The sequence below is a fragment of the Tarenaya hassleriana genome, unplaced genomic scaffold (genome assembly GCF_000463585.1).
Source record: "Tarenaya hassleriana unplaced genomic scaffold, ASM46358v1 Cleome169, whole genome shotgun sequence".
NCBI lineage: Eukaryota > Viridiplantae > Streptophyta > Magnoliopsida > Brassicales > Cleomaceae > Tarenaya > Tarenaya hassleriana.
In genome coordinates, this window is record NW_010965111.1 from 126636 (window position 1) to 135586 (window position 8951).

The 8951-nt window shown below is 32.3% G+C and overlaps 1 long non-coding RNA gene across 1 annotated transcript; it reads left to right on the forward strand.

The window, feature by feature from the left end:
* The first annotated feature begins 1971 nt into the window (after window positions 1-1971).
* Window positions 1972-4728, forward strand: LOC109116530. Its single transcript, XR_002024050.1, has 4 exons — window positions 1972-2092; window positions 3049-3126; window positions 4231-4511; window positions 4618-4728. It is a non-coding gene; the product is annotated as an uncharacterized LOC109116530 (long non-coding RNA).
* The last annotated feature ends 4223 nt before the right edge of the window (window positions 4729-8951 follow it).

Genomic DNA, 8951 nt, shown 5'->3' on the forward strand with positions numbered 1-8951 from the left:
CAGAGATTCGAAGTTTCCTCGGGTTGGCTGGGTATTACAGAAAGTTTGTAAAGGGTTTTGCCAACCTATCTAAGTCATTGACGAGATTGACGGGAAAGGGTGTGAAGTTTGAATGGGACGAAAAATGCGAGACAAGTTTTGAAGAGTTGAAGAAGCGATTGACATCAGCTCCTATTTTGGCATTACCAAAGCCCGGAAAACAGTTTGTGGTGTATAGTGATGCCTCTCACCAAGGGTTAGGATGCGTGTTGATGCAAGAAGACCGCGTTATTGCGTATGCATCACGCCAACTTCGAAAACATGAAGAAAACTACCCTACTCACGATTTAGAACTTGCAGCTGTGATTTTTGCATTGAAGATTTGGAGATCTTACTTGTACGGGGAAAAAGTTCAAGTATACACTGACCATAAAAGTCTCAAGTATGTGTTCTCTCAAAAGGAACTAAATTTGAGACAACGCAGGTGGATGGAATTAGTGGCAGATTATGATGTGGATATTGCCTATCATCCCGGCAAAGCTAATGTGGTTGCAGATGCCTTGAGTAGAAAGAAAGTTGAGTTATCTACTTTGAGATTGACAAGTGATCTAACAACTCAATTGAGTTTAATGCAGATATCAGCTCAGGAGAATCGAGATGGATTGAAAACTAGTGCTATAAAATGGGATAGTTGGTTGGAAAAGGTGAAGATGGCTCAAGAAACAGATAAAAAAACGAAAGAATTGATGGAAAAGCCCGAAGATTTTACAAGGGCAGGGTATTCCACTTCAAATGATGGGTTGATACTATTGAGAGGTCGTGCATATGTGCCTAAAGATGAAGAATTGAGGAAAGAGTTATTGAAAGAGGTGCATAATACGCGATATTCTATACATCCGGGTACTACAACGATGTATCGGAATTTGAAGCAGTACTTTCTTTGGCATGGCATGAAAAAAGATATTGCAAAGTTTGTTACTCATTGTCTAACGTGTCAGCTAGTTAAAGCCGAGCACCAAGTACCTGCAGGAAAACTACAGTCACTATCGATACCTCAGTGGAAATGGGACTTGGTGACGATGGATTTCGTAGTTGGGTTGCCAAGGAAACCAAAAGAAAATGGTGCAATATGGGTTATTGTGGACCATTTAACTAAGTCTGCACATTTTATCGCGATTAAAAAGGCATTCTCAATGCCTCGTTTAGCACAGGTCTACATAGAAGAAGTGGTAAGACTTCATGGAATCCCCATTAGTATCGTGTCGGACAGAGATCCACGATTTACTTCGAGGTTTTGGAACAGTTTACAAGAGGCTATGGGCACTAAGGTACGATTGAGTACAGCTTATCATCCCCAGACCGATGGACAATCAGAGAGGACGATACAAACGCTAGAGGATATGTTACATGCGTGTGTATTGGATTGGGGAGGAGAATGGGATCGTCACTTACCACTTGTGGAATTCGCCTACAATAACAGTTTTCATTCAAGTATCGGGATGTCACCCTTTGAGGCGTTATATGGACGACCTTGCAAGACACCTCTCTGTTGGACAGAAGTTGGAGAAAGACGATTGTTAGGTCCTGATATAGTGGATGAAACCACAGACAAGATTAAAGTAATCCAGAAACAGATGAAGGCAGCACAGGATAGACAGAAAAGTTACGCGGATAAACATAGACGTAACATAACTTTTCAAGAGAATGACAAAGTATTTCTCAAAGTACAAGCAACTAAAGGAAAAGCACGCTTCGGAATGACGGGAAAACTAAAACCCAGATTCATTGGACCTTTCAAGGTATTGAGTAAGATAGGAGCAGTGGCTTATAAGGTTGCCTTACCCCCCGAGTTGGCACAAGTTCATGATGTTTCATGTGTCCATGCTTCGGAAGTACCATCCTGACCTTGATCACGTTATTGATTATCAACCGCATGAGTTAAAACCAGATGGGACTTATGAAGAAGAACCTATCGAAATTATTGAACGAAAGGTTAAACAACTGCGGAGAAGAGAAATTCCTCTAGTAAAGGTCACGTGGACACACCACAAGGGAGGAGATGCGACTTGGGAATTAGAGGACGACATGAAGGCTCGTTATCCCCGCCTTTTTGGTAAGAAAAAAAACCCGTACATACTATATTAAGTCGTTCTAGAATTCGGGACGAATTCTTGTTTTAAGGGTGGTGGAATTATAACGAACGGAAATTTAAAAAAAAAAAGTGAATGAATTGGGGTAAGGTGATAAAATTAAAAGTTCTGGAAAAATCTGTTATTTCAGTTAGGGTCTTTTAGAACGAAATAAAAGTTTGGGCAAAATTCGAAAATTTCAGAAAATATGGGATTGGACTGCAATTTTTGCTAGGGTTTCTTCTTCTTCTTCTTTTTCCTCCTCCCATGGCCGACCCTAACACCATTGTTGCCTATCTTCCACTCCGATTTGCCTCCTTGCTCGCCGTCGACCATCGACCACCGCCCCGTGGCCACCGTTTCATCACCGTCGGTCCGTTTCTCCATCTTTTCTTAGTTTTTCTTCATCGTTTTCCTTCTCCTTTACCGCCATAGAGTTTTTTCGATTTCCGGCGAACGGAAGCTCGGTTTGGGTTAAGACTTGAAGGGTTTGAAAGCACTTGACGAGTTGAATCTTTTCTGGGTAGTGTCGTCGCCGGAAACGGTGAAATATCGCCGGAAAATCACCGAGAACCGTCGGAGAAAAACTTAGATCTAGGGCGATTTAAGCCGATTTAGGCCAAAATAACTTCGGATTTGGATTCCTTGATTGGTTTTACATAGGAAACAAAAAAAAATTAAATGATTCCGAGATGTATGATGGTCGTCGGCCACCGTCGCCGGAAAATTTTCTGGTGACATGGGTTGAACCGTTTCAATCCTGTGATTTCAAATCCGAAATCCGTTTTATAAAATTCAAAGTATTTAGAGATCTTCGAACGATTTAAAATAAGACAGTTTAACCGTAAGACTTACCATTCGATTAACGTTTTTTTTCGGTAGTAAATATTTTTGAAAAATAATTTGTTGATTAAGATTATTATATGATAATTAATTATAGGTGAAGAAAATCTCGAGGTTATTGAACCCGGGATCGAGGATTAGAGCGAATCTTTCAGAGTTCATCGTTTAGACCAAGGTGAGGGAACTCGACAGATCTCCTCTTTCTTCTATTCGCTTAGACATGATGATAGAGAACATAGATACCATGCGGTTAGGACTTTAGGATAGACGCCTTAAATTCCTTGTGGATTCATGATGTATGTTGATTGATGATTGATGATTGATGAAGGACGATTAATGATTGAGAATCGATGATTTATGAATAATGCATGATGATTGATGATTGATAAATTTCCGTTGAGTGATTATGGTTATGACGCACATGTTATGTGATGAAGTTTTTTTTATAGGTTATTAGCTCGTTAGTATGAGTTGTACTTATGATATTAAATAAACTTTGGCATGATGTTTGGAAAGATGAGAGAATTAAAGAATTGAGTTAGGGACTAGGATGTGACCTCAGAGTGTGCTAAAAATATTTTTAAAAGTGAGTTTTGAGACCATGGTACGGCGGCGATCCGTATGTGATGGTATGATAACAACCCGGACATGGCTGCGATCCATGTGGAGTTATAACCCCGACTACGGCGGCGATCCGTAGAGGGTTATAACGATATTTTTGTTTTGTTTTATAAAAGAGTTTTGAGCTAAGTCTGAGGGGTACTGAATAGTCCTAGAGTCTGGACTCGTTTTAAAGAATCGAACAAAGAAAACTTAGGAGAAGAACGTGAATCGATAGATTAAGTTTTGTTTGAGTTGAATGTTGATTGAATTGTTTTCTATTTGATTGTCTATTTTGGGTACGGAGGCGAGGTTTATGGTCTTGCAACCTTACTGAGCTATTCGCGTAGCTCACCCTTTCATTTTTCTCCACAGGTGAAAAGTGAAGCAGATTATTTTTGTTGGATTTGGTAGTTTGCCAGAAAGACGAAGATTTAGAGTTTCTATTTTATTTATTCAATTTATTCATGAAATTAATATGCAGACTTATGTTATTGAATTCATTGTTTTAGACTTCCGCTGTAGAGTCTGATTTTGATGGTTGATTTTAGAATAAATCGGATTTTTTTTAAAACCCAAGTGACGATTCAACGATATCCGAAATACCGGATTTTTGGGTCGTTACAGTTACCATATCTGACTTTTTTTTTGTGCTTACATTTTGAATTCTTTGTCGCAGCAATACGGATCCTTCGAGATCTTTTACAATACACATAAGGATAAATGGTTGATCACTATTGAATATGTGTGTTCAAGAGAAAGGAAGATTGCTTATGGAAGGTGGAGAGAGTGTGCATTTGGTAACTCAAGAAAAAGTCAAATACCAAGGCAAAAAGAATGGGAAGAAAAAGTTTACTTCTCAAGAAAACATTAAGAAGGAATCCAAGTGTTTCTTCTGTAAGAAGAAAAGATACATGAAGAAAGATTTACAGATATTCCAAGACTGGTTTGCTAATAAAGGTAACTTACTTACAGTCGTTTGTTATGAATCTAATATGATCGATTTGGTCATAACATATGGTGGATTGATTCCGGTTGTATAATCCATGTTACGAATTATTTACAGGGTTTGCAAAACCTAAGGAAGGCAGTGGAAAGCGAACAATGTATCTATTCGGGAAACAAGATGCGCTCACATGTGGAGGATGTTGGAATATGTTATCTAGTTTTAAGTAGTAGTTATGTATTTGATCTTTCTTCCGCTGTATGAAACCTAGTAAACCAAACCCTAGATCGATATGATCGCATGCTAGGAACCCGTAGATAACCCCAACATCAACCGAAAACCATCCCGAAACCCTAAAGCGTTCGAATGCAAGAGACAACCAAGAAACTAGGGTTTCATTAAACACCCAGAAATGACGTAAACACCCCTTCGCATTTTGGAGACCCTCCGCTTCGCTCAGAGACTTTGGAAGTCTCCAACTCACCTAGAGTCTTTGCTGGATTGCTGAAGAAATCAATCACTTAGGATATACTTATATATTTCTTGACATATGTGACCGTGTGTATGTCCTGAATCATGTCATATGCATTTATATGACTAACAAATGTATGCATGCGCGACACGTTGGTCGTCGTGTATGATTCTAGCTGGTCCTTTCATGTGTATCCGGTTTCGTTTTTCCTCGCCATATTTCGTTTTTTTGTGTAACAAATTTCGGAAGAATTATATTAAATATATATACCGTGTCAAAATTTTGCATTATAACCTCCAAGATAAATATTTAATTACGTTATAAATGAATATCATTAAATAAATTCATAACAAAATTTCAACTTAAATGAAAGAAAAAATTAGGTTTTTTCTATTTCAGTTTAATTATAAAAAAACTGAATTAAAATCAACCAAATAATACTAATGTATATATCCAAATCAAATCTGATACAAAAATCAATTGGATATAATTTATCTAAAAATTATATTAATCTAATTTAAATAAAATTTACATAAAATACAAACAAAAACAAAAATTTATTAAAAAACTGAGATTTCTTCATTAGTTTCGAATTTTTTTAGACTTCAATCCTCTTGAATTCATATTTAATAACTTTTCAAAAGAAACAAATCCTTTTTAATTTTTTTAGAATAGTAAAAAAAAACTTTATACTTTTATTTTATCTCAAAATTTCAACTTAAATGAAAGAAAAAATTAGTTTTTTATTTTATTTTTATATCTTAAAAATCCTTACACAATTACTTTATTTTAAAAAAACTTGTACTTTTACGTTTTTTACCAAAAAATCTCTACCGTCTATATAGACAAACGAAAATTCTACGTGGCGCTAAAAAAATCTCCAACTCATCGATACATCACTGTCATATAAAAAATCTTATACTTTACTTTATTCTTTTTATTCATTTTTTTCAATATTTTGATCATATATATTAATTTATTATTTTATATATTTATTTAATTTTGTATTTGACTTGGTAGAAAAAACTCATGGATAAATATTTTAAAAGAGATTTTACTCAATATAATGATAAAATTCAATCGTTAATGTATCAAAATATTAAATTAACCTTTTAATATAAGAACAAATTGATTTGAATTATTTATTTTCAAATAAATAATATTAGAAAAATATTAGAATATTATCCTAATAAAAAAGATTAGATAAGATATAAATATTTGATTAGAAAAATTTATCAACCACATGGTCATTTTATGAATTTAATATGTCAAATTTAGTAAAATTTACTGGATTTTATCTAGATATTTTTAGTTATGTGGATAGATTTTATCGAAAAATATATATTTTAGACAATTACAAATGAAATTATTATAGATAAATTAAAAAAAGTAAAAAATTATAGAATTTAGTCGTAAAATGTAAATATTTTTTGGACGATGTATATTTATTAGTTATAATATATATATATATATATATATGTGTGTATGTGTATTGTATGTATATTTTTTATTTATTTTTGTATTAATCTATTCTTATGTTTATTTATTTTATAGGTATTTTTTGGAATAAAGTAATTGTATAGGTATTTTTAGGTTAAAAAGATACATGGTTTAAATTGAGACAAAATAAAAAGTACTAGATATTTTTTGATTATTCTCCTATTTTTTAATAAAGGGAAAATCCCAAAAAAATTACCGAATTTGGAGATAGTTGACATATTAATACCAAACTTTTTCGATTTCCAAATTAAATATGAATTCGTTGATTTTGACATAAAAAAATATTGAATTTGTAAATTTTTGACAAAAACCTCATCGACGTTGAACGGCGTTAAATCACTTAACGGATGATCTGATGTGGCGGATGACTCAATGCCTCGTCATCCGCCACATCAGATAAGAATTTATTTTAAATATAAAAATAATTATAAATAAAAAATAAAAAAATAAAAAAATAAAAAAAAATAAAAAAAATAAAAATAAGAAATAAAAATAAAAATAAAAATATATATATATATATACAAAATAAAAGTAAATATTAAATGTTAAATGTGTATATTAATATACATATATACACATATATATATATATGTATGCATATGTATATAAAATAATAAATATTAAATGTGTATATTTATATATATATATATATATATACATATATATATATATATATATGCACATGTATATATATACAATATATGTGCATATATATATATGCACATGTAAATATATACACATATATGCATTTATAAATTCATATGTATATATACATGTACATATATATATATGTATTTATATAAAAAATATACAATATATATGCAATATATACACAACTATATATATATATTAAAATCATTGTAATTACATTACAAATAATTAAAAATATAATAAACATTTCAAAATTCACATATATATTTATATACATTAAATAGTAACTATTAAATAAATATATATATACATATATATATATATTTAATATTTAATATTTTATGTATATGTATATATTTGTGTGTATATTTATATTATTTTTATTTGTTTTTATTTTTATTTTTAGTTTGTTTTATTTTTGTTTTTATTTTATTTTATTTTTATTTTTATTTTTATTTTTATTTTTATTTTTATTTTTATTTTTATTTCTATTTCTATTTTTTATTTTGTTTATTTTATTTTTTATTTTTTATTTAATTTTTTATCTGATATGGCGGGTGACGAAGTGTTGAGTCATCCGCCACGTCAGATCAACCGTTAATCGATTTAACACCATTTAACGTCGATGAGGTTTTTGTAAAAAATTTACAAGTTCAATATTTTTTGTGTCAAAATGGACGAGTTCATATTTAATTTAGAAATTTGAAAAGTTCAGTATTAATATGTCAGCTATCTCCAAGTTCGACAATTTTTTTGGGATTTTCCCTTTAATAAATGATCTATTATATTTTATTTACTTTGGTCTCCAAATGATTTAGGCCTTGAATGGAGAAAACTTTTAGAGTTTTTAGATTTTAAAAACTCAAAAAATTATCAATCAAGTTTTTTAAATTTGGTTTTCCTAAAACTAGAAAACCTACATTATAGAAAAAAAAATGAACTAAAAACCAAAAACTAAATTTTTTTGGATTTACAAATCTATAAAAAACAAAAACCATAAACCAAAAGCTAAAATCTAAAAACCAAAAACTAAATCCAAAAACTCAAAATAAAAACCTCATCCATTCATTAATCATATATATCATCCTCACAAAACCTGATTGGACTTAACACAAGGTATATTTCTACCTAACCGACCTCCTAGACTCTTGTACAAACCTGATTGGATTTACCCTAGACATAATTTTACCTAACCGACCTATTAGACTCGAAATACAGCCTACCTTAATACCTGATTACGTCTAACCAGACCTAACTAAGGCTAACCGGACCTGATTACGTCTAATCAGACCTATAACACCGAGTCTACATGGCCCCCAACAAAGTCTTAATCAGTCCTACGATCCCGAGTTTATCTGGTCCATCACAAAGTCCTAATTAGACCTACCCAAGTGCTATCTAGACCCTAACAGCCCTAATTAGACAACCAAAAGCTCAAACTAGACCAGAAAACCTAATCAGACCTAAGCCAACCCTAATTGACCTAACCAACCCCTGATTAGTTACCCTAAGTCCAAGTCAATCACCTAAAAGTCCTAATCATTAAACCTAAGCCAACCCTATTGATTTACCAACTCCTGATTAGACTTTTAGCACCCTAATCAGACGTAAACTAAGCCTAAAGAGACCTAATTTCCCTCTGACCAGACCCTATAAACGCCTAAAACCAGCCCCTATAGACCTGCCCTGATCTAAACCGACCCCTACAGACCTATACCTAGTGATTCTAGACTTAACCAACCCCTAAACCAACCCGTTTTAGTCAAATCCCAACTAATCAGACCTAACAGGTCAATGTACCGGACTCTATCACTCAAAACTGGTACTTAGG